Below are 14245 nucleotides of genomic sequence, written 5' to 3'. Positions count from 1 at the left end.
GGAGAGTGAGGATGCAAAGATCTTCGCAAGTGACGAAGCAATTGCATTTCCCGTTTCCCAAAGCAACCGAGGACAAATCTGGTCCAGGCCTGGCAACCTGTCAATCTTAATGTTTGACAAAATTTTCAGCACATCAGCTTCCTCGATCTCTATCCATTCCAGCATGCACACCTGCTCTTCAAAGGTTTCATTCACTACAAAGTTCGTTTCTTTCGTAAAGACAGAAGCAAAAAACTCATTTAGGGCTTCCTCTACCTCCTCAGACTCCACACACAAATTCCCTATGCTATCCCTGATCGGCCCTACTCTTTCTTTGACCATTCTCTTATTCCTCACATAAGTGTAAAATGCCTTTGTGTTCTCCCTAATCTGTTCTGCCAAGCCTTTCTCGTGCCCCCTCCTGGTTCTCCTCAGACCATTTTTGAGCTCCTTTCTCACCTGCCTGTAATCCTCTAGAGCTGAGCTTGACCCTAGCTTCCTCCACCTTTTTCCTTTTGACGAGAAGCTCCACCGCTCTTGTCATCTTACTCCTTCTTGCCTGTCTCAGAGGGACATATTTATTCATCATGATCTCTTATATTAATTTTTAAAAACAGACAGGCATTTGGAGTGAAAATAATATTTATTTAATTGTGGTGTGTTCAGTCCAGAAATGAAAGCAAAACTAAACAGAAGTAAAAAAAAACAATAGATTGTGTCTCTATTGCTGGACATTATCAAATATTTATGATGCCAATTAAATATAAAATAGTGCAGATACGAAAACTCGGAAACAAGCACAAAGTGTTGGAGACATTCAGGAGGGTCTGACACTATCTGTGGACAGAGTCTGATATTCAGAAGTCTACAGCAGAGAAAAAGGATCTTTGGCCCCATTGGGTTTCAGTCATTGGCAAGAACCACTTCTTCTTGTTCCATTTTCTGGCACTTTGCCCAAAGTCTGAGCATCACATGGTGCACATCTAATTACTTCTGAAATAGTGAGTGTTCCTGCCTCTAGCAATTTTACAGGTAGATAGGATTTTTCAATTGGACTCAAACCATTAAACTTTCTCTCTCCACAGATGCTGCCAGACCTGCTCAGGTTCTCCAGCACGTTCTGGCTTTTATTTTGGGATATTTAACAGCCCACATACACTGTACTCCACAGGGAGTACAGTGAAAGATGGGCCACTCAGCTCACATTCATAATGTGGTCTTTCAAGTGCCTACAGAAAAGCCATGCTCCCATTAGGAAGTTTTGACATTGTCAGCCTTTGATGTTATAAACTTGTGACATCAGCTTTAACAGCAAGTGCAGCACTGAGATTGACCTCAGCACTGAGCTTGAAGAGGTTCCTGAAGGTTGAGGTGGAGCCCAGAAGTCAGTTGAGCTGAGTGGCCTGGCTGCTAACTCTGAGTGATCTTAGTAAGACATTGAATCATTTCGTTTGCTGCTTAACATGAGAACAGGATGAGAATGATTAGATAAATACAATTTAATTGTGATGATATTAAACCAGTTTTTCTCTCTGTAAAAGACCGACACCTGAAAAATTAACCGATTCCAAATTAGGAAAGCACACCTTCTGATGTTTCATCATGTTTTCACCGACAACTTTTGGGGAAAACAGTCATGAACAGAGTGGTGCTTCACTATTTGAAAGCTGTCAGATTATATCAGGGGTTTAATCATCATTTGGTTTCCACTATATGATGACACAGCTTCGCTTCTCAGTCCGTGTCTGCTCCTCGCAAGTTATTTTCTCCACAGTCGCCCCTTGTTTTGCTAATTTTACTGCTTCAATTATCTGATGGAAATAAACCAAGATGGAAAACACAAGCATTAGTAAGTAATAAAAGTTCATGTCAGTTGCTAGAACCTTGCACAATGGCAAGTTATTAATATCCGTATTACTGCAGTCAAGAGTTTGACTATCTCCTCCCTTTTCCCATTTAAAGTCTGAGACAATCCAATCCTACACTCACAGAATGATCCACATGTTTGATGAGATCAAGTAACTGGTCCCACAAGGAGGATATCTGTTTAAATTATGCTTCCAGGCCCTCAGGATCCAAGTTTACTGAGAAAGCTTCCTCCTCCACCAATTCAATCACTTTGCCTCAACGCATCTGTACCTCAGAATGAATTTTTACCATAATTGCTCTGGCAAAGTATTTTGTTTTAAAATGTCTGACAGGTCATTTATATAAAACATGGACTGTTTCTCCACCAAAATCGAGTTTAGTTTTGCCAGATGGATGGATGGATGCTGATAACGAGAAAGTAAGAAATAGGAGCAGGGGTTGGCCAATCAGCTCCTGCAATAGGATTAAGGCAGATCCCACATTTTGCGCATTCACTTTCCTGCCTTTCCCCATAACCCTCAATTCCCTACTTAGCAATAATCTCTTTCGGCTTGAAATATATGTAAGGATTCTACCCCCACAGCTCTCTGTTGGCAAAGAGTTTCAAAGACTCTTACCTCTCCAAGAGAACAATTTCCTCCTTGTCTCAGTCTTAAATTGGTGTCCCTTTATCCTGAGGCTATGTCCTTTGGTCTGACACTTTCCCATCAGGGGAAACATCCTCTCAGCATTTACTCTGTCAAGCCCCTTAAGAATTCTATATGTTTCAATAAGACAATCCCTCCATCCCAGGGATTATTTGAGTAAACCTTCTCTGAAATCATTCCAGCACCTGGTTCTGCCCTCCAAATGTTTAAAAATTATTTCAAAACAATTGCATTCATTGATCAAGAATCAATTAATCTACCAATTTAATTATTTTATAAGCTGTTCAATTCTCAACAAAACATTGTGGTGTATCATTCCTTTCTTAATGATTTATTTCTGACACAGGCTATTTATCTCATGTCCTCCTCCGATTAACAATCTCATTTCACTCTATTGTGCAGTAGTAGATGGAGCTGTGGCTTGTCCTCAATTTGAGGATGGCATCTGGGAGGAGGAGGGGGGGGGGGGTTCTGCTGTGAAAAGGCCAAGTCCAGATTTTCAGGCACACTGCCGCAAGAAGTGATGGAACCAGGCATTCAAGGTCTGAGTGCAGGGTCAGAGGGCATTGGAGGCAGCTGGTAAGTATCATGACTGGACCATAACGTTTCTCTAGTTTTGAATCTCTATAAAATGCTTTTACACTTACATCTTTATGATACGGAAACCCATTCGATTCCAGCTTCGAGAAAACCAGTTTGTTATTAATTGAAACCTCAAAACTTCCTGAGAAAGAATGAATAAGAAAAGTAATGTTCAGAAGTTATATGAATCAGTGCAACAACTGTGAACTTGAGACAAGCTGCAGGTACAAGTGTATTTCAATAAATGGAAATGTACCATTTTGTTGTGAGCTGATCTGGGTCTGAGCAGAAACACTGATGGACAGTTTGAATGCAATAAGCAATGGGTCCTTTGAAAAACCTGTTCTTTATAATTGGCTCATCAGCAGAGAGTCTGGTCAGGCATCAGAAATGAGAGTGGTAACTTGGCACTTGGATACACTCAAACACAATTACCTCAGTGGGTACATCTGCTACTTATAAAAAACGAAATATACATTCACAAGAAGGTATGGATATTGGAGAACATGCACAGTGCGGTTTTGGGGTAATCTAGTGAAGAGAGGCAAATAACCAAGGAGGACCCATACAGAACATTTTATGAAATTATGACCATGACAAAACATTAGAGCAAATAAAAACATAGAAAATGCTGAAGAAATGCAGCAGGTTTAGCAGCATCTGTGAAGAGAGAAACAGACTTAACATTGCGACTCCAATGATTTACTGGAAAGCTGCCAAACCTGAGTTTCTTCAGCATTTTGTTTCCAGCATCTGCCCAAATTCTTGTAGAAAAGCCTCACTCACCTGTTTGCCCAATAAACCCAGTAACGTGGACACCAGGAACCTGCTCCCTGATTTCATCAGCAAGAGTCAGGAAATGGGCGAGGAAGCCTCATCCAGAACTGGGGAGAAAGTGACAAAGAGCGTCAGAAACGTGTGAAATACAAACTGTTCTGTGCCCGGTTCCAGCTGATTCTCTTCACAGTTTGAAATCGAACATTAAAAACATTAAACATTCCGATCAAACATTTAACACATGGATCCTAAATCCCAAAACGAAAGACTAAAGTTTTATTTCTGATGTTTTTCTGCGTCTTCCCCAAATCCGGAGTGTATTTGGAAAGTTGAAAGATTTTTCTTGATGTTTAACTTGTTTTTTATTAAATCCCGCGCTCGGTCATTCCCGGGACTGACTCCCGGGACAGGGAGCTCCAGCTCAGCCCGGTCCCAGCCCCCCCCCCCGGTCCCCCCTCCCCCCTCCCCCCGGTGCCCGGTGCCCCCCTCCCCCCGGTCTCCCCCCCGGTCCCCCATCCCCCCGGTGTCTCCCCCCGGTGCCCCCCCCCGGTGCCCGGTGCCCGGTGCCCCCCCCCCGGTGCCCGGTGCCCGGTGCCCCCCTCCCCCCGGTCCCCCCTCCCCCCGGTGCCCGGTGCCCCCCTCCCCCCGGTGCCCGGTGCCCCCCCCGGTGCCCCCCCCCGGTACTGACCAATACTCGATGCTGACATTCACCGCCATCCCGGGATCCTCCGGCGGGATCTCGCTGGGAACCAGCTCCGCGGCGGCTCGATGCGGAAACTCGGACGGAACCAGCTCCGGATCGAAGCCGCAGCGACAGAGGAGACACCTCCCGGAGCAAGTCATCACCGCGGGGCGGAGCCGGGGCTAGTCCCCCCCCCCCCCGACCTCCTAATAACACCCGCCCCCCCCCCCACCCCCCAATCCCTCCAGCCCCGGGGGCGTCAGACCCACCCCCTGCCCCACCGTGTCACCGGCTCCACTTGTGATTCACTCCGACATCAAACTGACGCCACTAACGCCCCCCCCCCAAAACCCACCCCCACCCCCAAAACCCACCCCCACCCCCAAAACCCACCCCCACCCCCAAACCCACCATTCACCCCCAAACCCACCCCCACCCCCAAACCCACCCCCACCCCCAAACCCACCATTCATCCCCACCCCCCAAAAAACCCCATGCATCCCCACCCTCAAACTCACCATTCACCCCCACCCCTCAAACCCACCATTCATCCCCACCCTGCAAACCCACCATTCACGCTCAAAATAACCCACTCCCACCCACACATACATCCCCACTTCCAGTTATCACTATAGATTCCTTACAGTGAAGAAACAGGCCATTCAACCCATCAAGTCCACACTGATCCTCTGAAGAGTATCTCACACAGGCCCACACCCTCACCCATCCCCACAGCCCCGCAGTTGCCGTGGCTAATCCACAGACACAGGGAGAATGTGCAAACTCCACACAGACAGTGACCTGAGGATGTGATCAAAGTTGGGGTCTCAGCACTGAGAAGCAGCAATACTAATCACTGAGCCACCGTGCCACCCAACACTCAGCAGAATATATAGACAAAATCACAGTATTGTTGTGGTGAGTGATTTTAATATTGCCTATCTTAAGTGGGACTCATTTCATGGGCAGAGTTTGTAAAGACCATTCAGGTGGGTTTCAGGGAAGGGGTTATACTGGACTTGGTTTGGGGGAAATGAGCCCAGCCAGATGAGTGCAGGTTCAGTGGGGGAGCATTTCAGGAATACTGACTATAATGCAATGAGTTTTAAAATACTCATGGATTGGAATAACAGCAGTCCTTAGGGGAAAGCGAACTACAACAATATGAGGCCGGAACTGGAGAATTTGAGTTGGCTGCTTGAGGGTAAGTCCACATCGGGCACGTGGGAGTGTTTCAAACAGCAGTTGATGGAAGTTCAGGAGTGGCATGTTCCTGTGAGAATGAAGGATAGGTCTGGCAAGGTATGTGAACCTTGGATGACCCAGGGATGTTATTGATCTTGGTCAGAAAGAAAAAGGAAACGTACATAACGTCTAGGATGATGGGAACTGATGAAGTCCTTGAAGTATATAAGGAAAGTAGGAAAGAACTTAAACAAGAAATTAAAAGGGCTAAAAGGAGATATGAAAAGATGTTTGGAAACGGGATTGAGGAGAATCCCAAGACTTTTTACACATATAAAAAGTAAGAGGGTAGCCAGGGAAAGGACTGGCCCAGTCAGGGACAAAGGAGGGAATCTATGTATGAAGCCAAAGGACATAGGTGAGGTCCTTAATGAATACTTTGTGTCAGTATTCACCAAAGAGATGGAATTGGTGGAGGGTGATCTCAGGGAATGGAATTTCGAGTTTCTAAGCCAAGTTGCTATTATAAAAAGGTGTTATGCATCTTAAAATGTATTAAAGTAGTAGGTCCACATGTCATAGACTCAGAGAAGTACAGCACAGAAACAGACCCTTTGGTCCAACTCATCCATGCTGACCAGAAATCCGAACCTAGTCTAGTCCCATTTGCCTGCACTTAGCCCATATCCCTCCAAACCCTTCCTATTCATATACCCATCCAGGTGCCTTTTAAATGTTGCAATTGAAGCAGCCTCCACCACTTTCTCTGGCAACTCATTCCATACACGTGCCACCCTCTGCATAAAAAAGTTGCCTCTTAGGTCCCTTTTCTATCTTTCCCCTCTCACCCTAAACCTATGCCCTCTAGTTCTGGACTCCCCCACCACAGGTAAGAGTCTTTGTCTATTTACTCTATCCATGATTTTATAAACCTCTATAAGGTCATCCCTCAGCCTCTGACGTTCCAGGGAAAACAGCCCCAGCCTGTTCAGCCTCTCCCTATAGCTCAAATTCTTCAACCCTGGCAACATCCTTGTAAATTGTTCATGGAATGCCCTGCCAGCAGCAGTGGTGGACTCTCCCTCTTTATGGGCATTTAAGCGGGCATTGGATAGGTATATGGAGGATAGTGGGTTAGTATAGGTTAGGTGGGCTTGGATCGGCGCAACATCGAGGGCCAAAGGGCCTGTACTGCGCTGTATTCTTCTATGTTCTAAATCTTTTCTGAACCCTTTCAAGTTTCACAACATCTTTCCGACAAGGACACCAGAACTCCAATGTCCTGTACAGCCGCAACATGACCTCCCAACTCCTATACTGAATGCTCTGACCAATAAAGGAAAGCATACCAAACGCCTTCTTCACTATCCTATCTACCTGTAACTGTACTTTCAAGGAGCTTGAACCTGCACTCCAAGGACTCTTTGTTAAGCAGCACTCCCCAGGACTTTATCATTGGAGTGCATCTGGGAAAATTATCAAACAGTGAAATTCACAACTGATCTTGAGGAACTGTTGGGCGAAGTCCACAGCACAGAATCAGATAAGTTAATCATTGTTTTAAGTGTGGCCTACAGAGAATTTGCAGTAATGAGTAGAGTAGGTTCTTTCTTGATTATATGTTTTTGGAGATAAGTCTCTTGATTAAACTTAAAATATAAGCCATAACTATTAATTTAACCTGGGGCAGTGTTTGTAGAGGAGTAAGACAGTGTTATTTTCTGGGTCTGTAGATTATGAAGGAGCAAAAATGGCCTTTAGTACAGTGATATGTACTTCTTGTCAGATGTGGGAGTTTAAAGAGAGTTGAAGGGTTACTACGGATTATATCTGCCATAAATGCTGCTGGCTGCGAATCTTATCAGATCGAATGGATCGGTCGGAAAGACAGTTAGAAGCAATGAGGAATTTGCAACAGCAACAGTACGTGATGGCTGGCAATTATAGGAAGGGGGGAAGTCTCAGATACAGTCAAGTAGATGGGTTAACTCCAGGAAAGGTAAGAGAGATAGGCAGCTAGTGCAGGAGTCTTTGTGGATATACCCATTTCAAGCAGGTATGCTGTTTTGGAAAATGTAGGGGGTGATGGATTCTCAGGGGAACATAGCACAAACAGCCAAGTTTCTGGTATTGAGACTGGCTCTAATATAACGACGGTATGTTGTGTTAGGGGACTCTCTAGTCCGAGGTACAGACAGATGTTTCTGTGCCCAGCAGCGAAAAAGCAGAGTGGTGTATTGCTTCCCTGGTGCCAGGATCAAGGATGTCTCAGAGAGGGTGCAGAATGTTCTCACTCTTAGAGAGGGGCCAGCAAGAGGTCGTTGTCACATTGGTACCAACGATATAGGAAGGGAAAAAGTTGAGATTCTGAAGGGAGATTACAGAGAATTAGGCAGAAATTTAAAAAGGAGGTTCTCGAGGGTAGTAATACCTGGATTACTTCTGGTGCTATGAGCTAGTGAGGGCAGGAATAGGAGGATAGAGCAGATGAATGCATGGCTCAGGAGCTGGTGTATGGGAGAAGGATTCACATTTTTGGATCATTGGAATCTCTTTTGGGGTAGAAGTGACATGTACAAGAAGGACGGATTGCACCTAAATTGGAAGGGGACTAATATCCTGGCAGGGAGATTTGCTAGAGCTGCTCGGGAGGATTTAAACTAATAAGGTGGGGGGTGGGACCCAGGGAGATAGTGAGGAAAGAGATCAACCTGAGACTGGTACAGTTGAGAACAGAAGCGAGTCAAACAGTCAGGGCAGGCAGGGACAAGGTAGGACTAATAAATTAAACTTCATTTATTTCAATGCAAGTTGCCTAACAGGGAAGGCAGATGAACTCAGGGCATGGTTAGGAACATGGGACTGGGATATCATAGCAATTACAGAAACATGGCTCAGGGATAGACAGGACTGGCAGCTTAATGTTCCAGGATACAAATGCTACAGGAAGGATAGAAAGGGAAGCAAGAGAGGTGGGGGGCATTTTTGATAAGGGATAGCATTACAGCTGTGCTGAGGGAGGATATTCCCGGAAATACATCCAGGGAAGTTATTTGGGTGGAACTGAGAAACAAGAAAGGGATGATCACCTTATTGGGATTGTATTATAGACCCCCCAATAGTCAGAGGGAAATTGAGAAACAAACTTGTAAGGACACCTCAGCTACCTGTAAGAATAATAGGGTGGTTATGGTCGGGGATTTTAACTTTCCAAACATGGACTGGGACTGCCATAGTATTAAGGGTTTCGATGGAGAGCAATTTGTTAAGTGTGCACAAGACAATTTTCTGAGTCAGTATGTGGATGTACCTCCTAGAGAAGATGCAAAATTTGACCTACTCTTGAGAAATAAGGCAGGGCAGGTGACTGAGGGGTCAGGAGGGGAGCACTTTGGGGCCAGCGACCATAATTCTATTACATTTAAAATAATGATGGAAAAGGATAGACCAGATCTAAAAGTTGAAATTCTAAATTGGAGAAAGGCCAATTTTGACGATATTAGGCAAGAACTTTCAAAAGCTGATTGGGGCAGGTGTTCGCAGGTAAAGGGACGGCTGGAAAATGGGAAGACTTCAGAAATGAGATAACGAGAATCCAGAAAAAGTATATTCCTGTCAGGGTGAAAGGAAAGGCTGGTAGGTATAGGGAATGCTGAATGACTAAAGAAATTGAGGATTTGCTTAAGGAAAAGAAGGAAGCATATATAAAGTATAGACAGGATAGATCGAGTGAATCCTTAGAAGAGTATAAAGGCAGGAGAATTATACTTAAGAAGGAAATCAGGTGGGCAAAAAGGGGACATGAGATAGCTTTGGCAAACAGAATTAAGGAGAATCCAAAGGGTTTTTACAAATACATTAAGGACAAAAGGGTAACTAGGGAGAGAATAGGGCTTCTCAAAGATCAGCAAGGTGGCCTTTGTGTGGAGCCGCAGAAAATGGGGGAAATACTAATTGAGTATTTTGCATCAGTATTTACTGTAGAAAAGGAAATGGAAGATATTGAAAGAAGCGAAATAGATGGTGACATCTTGCAAAATGTCCAGATTACAAAGGAGGAAGTGCCGGATGTCTTGAAACGCATAAAAGTGGATAAATCCCCAGGACCTGATCAGGTGTACCCTAGAACTCTGTGGGAAGCTAGAGAAGAAATTGCTGGGCCTCTTGCTGAGATATTTGAATCATCGATACTCACAGGTGAGGTGCAAGAAGACTGGAGGTTAGCTAACGTGGTCCACTGTTTAAGAAGAGTGGTAAGGACAAGCCAGGGAACTATAGATGGGTGAGCCTGACGTCGGTGGTGGGCAAGTTGTTGGAGGGAATCCTGAGGGACAGGATGTACATGTATTTGGAAGGGCAAGAACTGATTAGGGATAGTCAACATGGCTTTGTGCATGGGCACAAAAATTGTCTCACAAAAACTTTTTTGAAGAAGTAACAAAGAAGATTGATGAGGACAGAGAAGTAGATGTGATCTATATGGACTTCAGTAAGGCGTTCAACAAGGTTCCCTCTGGGAGACTGGTTAGCAAGGTTAGATTTCATGGAATACAGGGAGAATGAGCCATTTGGATACAGAACTGGCTCAAAGGTGGAAGACAGAGTGTGGTGGTGGAGGATTGTTTTTCAGACTGGAGGCCTGTGACCAGTGGAGTACCACAAGGATCGGCGTTGGGTCCTCTACATAGATGATTTGGATGCGAGCATAAGAGGTACAGTTAGTAAGTTTGCAGATGACACCAAAATTGGACAGTGAAGAGGGTTACCTCAGATTACAACAGGATCTTGACCAGATGGGCCAATGGGCTGAGAAGTGGCAGTTTAATTAAGATAAATGAGAGGTGCTGCATTTTAGGAAAGCAAATCTTAGCAGGACTGATACACTTAATGGTAAGGTCCGAAGGAGTGTTGCTGAATAAAGAAACCTTGGAGTGCAGGTTCATAGCTCCTTGAAAGTGGAGTCGCAGGTAGATAGCATAGTTAAGGCAGCGTTTGGTATACTTTCCTTTATTGGCCAGAGTATTGAGTACAGGAGTTGGGAGGTCATGTTGCGGCTGTGCAGGACTTTGGTTAGACCACTGTTGGAATATTGCGTGCAATTCTGGTCTACTTCCTATTGGAAAGATGTTATGAAACTTGAAAGGGTTCAGAAATGATTTACAAGGACTTTGCCAGGGCTGGAGGATTTGAGCTATAGGGAGAGGCTGAACAGGCTGGGGCTGTTTTCGCTGGAACATCGGAGGCTGAGGGGTGACCTTATAAAGGTTTACAAAATTATGAGGGGCATGGATAAGGTAAATAGGCAAAGTCTTTTCCCCGGGGTCGGGGAGTCCAGACCTAGAGGGCATAGGTTAAGTGTGAGAAGGGAAAGATATAAGAGAGACCTAAAGGGCAATGTTTTCACACAGAGGGTGATACATGTATGGAAAGCGCTGCCAGAGGAAGTGGTGGAGGTTCATACAATTGCAACATTTAAGAGGCATTTGGATGGGTATATGAATAGAAAGGGTTTGGAGGGATATGGGCCGGGTGCTGGCAGGTGGGACTAGATTCAGTTGGGATATCTGGTCAGCATGGATGGGTTGGACCGAAGGGTCTGTTTCCGTGCTGTACATCTCTATGACTCTATTAAATGTATCAGTCCTGCTCTGATTTGCTTTTCCAAAATGCAGCACTCACATTTATCTAAACTCCATCAGCCATCCCTCAGCCCATTGGCCCACTTGATCAAGATCTTATCGTGCTCTGAGGTAACCCTCTTCACTGTGCACTACACTCCCAATTTTGGTGTCATCTGCAAACATACTAACTATAAGTCCTATGTTCACATGCAAATCATTTATATACATGACAAAAAACAGTGGACCCAGCACTGATCCTTGTGACACACCACTGGTCACAGGCCTCCAGTCTGAAAAATAACCCTCCACCACCACCCTCTGTCTTCTACCTTTGAGCTAGTTCTCCCTGTATTCCATGAGATCTAACCTTGCTAACCAGTCTCCCATGGGGAACCTTGTCAAAGACCTTACTGAAGTCCATATCGATCACATCCACCATTCTGCCCTTATCAATCCTCTTTGTTACTTCTTCGAAATTTCAATCAAGTTTGTAAGACATGATTTCCCATGCACAAAGCCATGTTGACTATCCCTAAATCAGTCCTTGCCTTTCTAAATATATTTACTTCCTGTCCCTCAGGATTTCCTTCAATAACTTGCCCACCACTGATGTCAGGTTCATGGTCTATAGTTCCCTGGCTTTTCCTTACCACCTTTTTTAAATAGTGGCACCACATTTGCCAACCTCCAGTCTTCTGGCACCTTACCTGTGACTATCGATGATACAATTATCTCAGCAAGGGGCCCAAGCAATCACTTCCCTTCCATCCCACAGAGTTCTAGGGTACACCTGATCAGGTCCTAGGGATTTATCCATTTTAATGCATTTGTGATGGGATCTATCCCAGAATATTGAAGGACGCAAGAGGGCAAATCCCTGGAGCATTGACAGTCTTGTTTGTATCTTCTTTGGCCACAGACGATGTCCCATAGGATTGGAGTGTTGTTTCATTGCTTAAGGAGGGTAGCAAGATAATCCTGGAAATTACAGACCTGTGAATCTCATGTTGGTGGAAGGGAAATTATTGGAAAATATTCTCAGGAACAAGATCTATACGCATTTAGAAGCAAATGGACTTATTACCAATAAACAACCTGGTTTTATCCAGGGGAGAGATTGTGTCTTATTAACTTGATCGACTTTTTTGAGAACGTGACTATGATGATTGATGAGGGAAAATGGCTGATGTTATCTATATGGACTTCCGTAAAGCCTTTGCCAAGGTCCCTCATGGCAGACTGGTACAAAAGATGAAGTCACATGGCATCAGGGATGAGCTGGCAAGATGGATACAGAACTGGCTTCGTCATAGGAGACAGAGGATAGTGGTGGAAGGATGTTTTTCAGAACAGAAGTTTGTGACTAGTGGTGTTCCAGAGGGATCAGAGCTGTTCATAATTTACATAAATGATTTGGAGGGAAAAGTGCTGGTCTAATCAATGATTTTACAGATAATACAAAGATTGGTGGAGTTGCAGATAGTGAGGATCTTCAGAGGATAGATCAGTTGGAGGCATGGGCAGAAAAATGGCAGATAGAGTTTAATCCGGACAAATGTGAGGTGATGCATTTTGGAAGGTCATATACAGATGGAAATTATAGAGAATGGCAGAACCCTTAGGAGTATTGATATGCAGAGGCATCTAGGTGTGCAGGTTCACAGATCACTAAAGGTGGCAGCGCATGTAGATACGGGAGTAAAAAAGGCCAATGGGCATGCTTGCCTTCATTGGAAGGGGCATTGAGTATAAGGATAGACAAGTTATGCTGCAGCTTTATAGAACTTTACTTATGCCACACTTGGAATATTGCACACAGTTCCGATCAGAGGATGAGGATGCTTAGGAGAGAGTACAGAAAAGGTTTACCAGGATGTTGCCTGGTATGGAGGATTTTAGCCATGAAGAAAGTTTAATAGACTGTTAAAAATCACAACAAAAGGTTATAGTCCAACGGGTTTAATTGGAAGCACACTAGTTTTCGGAGCGACGCTCCTTCATCAGGTGATAGTGGGCCACTACCACCTGACAAAGGAGCAGCGCTCCGAAAACTAGTGTGCTTCCAATTAAACCTGTTGGACTATAACCTGGTGTTGTCTGATTTTTAACTTTGTACACCCCAGTCCAACACCGGCATCTCCAAATCATAGATAGACTGTGTTTGTTTTCACTGGAAAGCAGGAGGATGAGGTACAACCTGATAGAGATTTATAAGATTGTGAATGGCATGGATAGAATAGAAAGCATGAGGCTTTTTCCCAGGGTGGAGGGGTCAATTACTCAGGGGCTCAAGTTCAAGGGTGTGTGCGTGTGTATGGGCAGGGGGGACTTTTTTTTTCTTTATTCATTCATGGGATGAGAGCATTGCTGGCCTGGCAGCATTTATTGCCCATCCTAAATTTCTCAGAGGGACGTGAAGAGTCATTGCTGTGGGTCTGGAGTCAATTGTATGTCATACCAAGTAAGGATGCCAGTTTCCTTCCCTAAAGGACATTAATGAACCAGATGGGTTTTTCGACAATTGACAACAGACTCATATTCATTAGATTCTTAATTCCAGATATTTATTGAATTCAAATTCCACCATCTACCATGAACCCAAATCCCCAGTACATTATTGGAGTTCTGGATTAACAGTCCAGCAATAATAGCACTCGCTGTCACCTCCCCCTGAATGGGTGGAAGCGTTTGGAAGAGATGAGAGAGGCAATTCTTTCACCCAAAGGGTGGTGAGTGCCTGGAACGTGCTGCCAGAGGAGGTGGTGGAAGCAGACACTATAGCAGTTTCAAGAAGCACCTGGATGATTCCATGAACAGGAAAGGAATAGAGGGATACAGATCCTGTAAGTGAAGACAGTTTTAGTATGGAAGGGCAACATGTGTCAGTGCAGGCTTGGGCCTGC

General features: G+C 44.6%; 1 long non-coding RNA gene across 1 annotated transcript; it reads right to left on the bottom strand.

The window, feature by feature from the left end:
• Positions 1-603: 603 nt before the first annotated feature.
• Positions 604-4697, bottom strand: LOC122539269 (uncharacterized). The gene is made up of 4 exons (XR_015753777.1): positions 4543-4697; positions 3864-3961; positions 3143-3219; positions 604-1790 (listed from the first exon to the last, which is right to left on the bottom strand). It is a non-coding gene; the product is annotated as an uncharacterized LOC122539269 (long non-coding RNA).
• Positions 4698-14245: the final 9548 nt, after the last annotated feature.

Source organism: Chiloscyllium plagiosum, unplaced genomic scaffold (genome assembly GCF_037043375.1).
Source record: "Chiloscyllium plagiosum isolate Xiang-an unplaced genomic scaffold, Cpla_swu_hap1 HiC_scaffold_39, whole genome shotgun sequence".
Taxonomy (NCBI): domain Eukaryota; kingdom Metazoa; phylum Chordata; class Chondrichthyes; order Orectolobiformes; family Hemiscylliidae; genus Chiloscyllium; species Chiloscyllium plagiosum.
The sequence above is the reverse complement of the archived record's forward strand: the minus strand, read 5'-3'. Positions and strand labels throughout refer to the sequence as shown.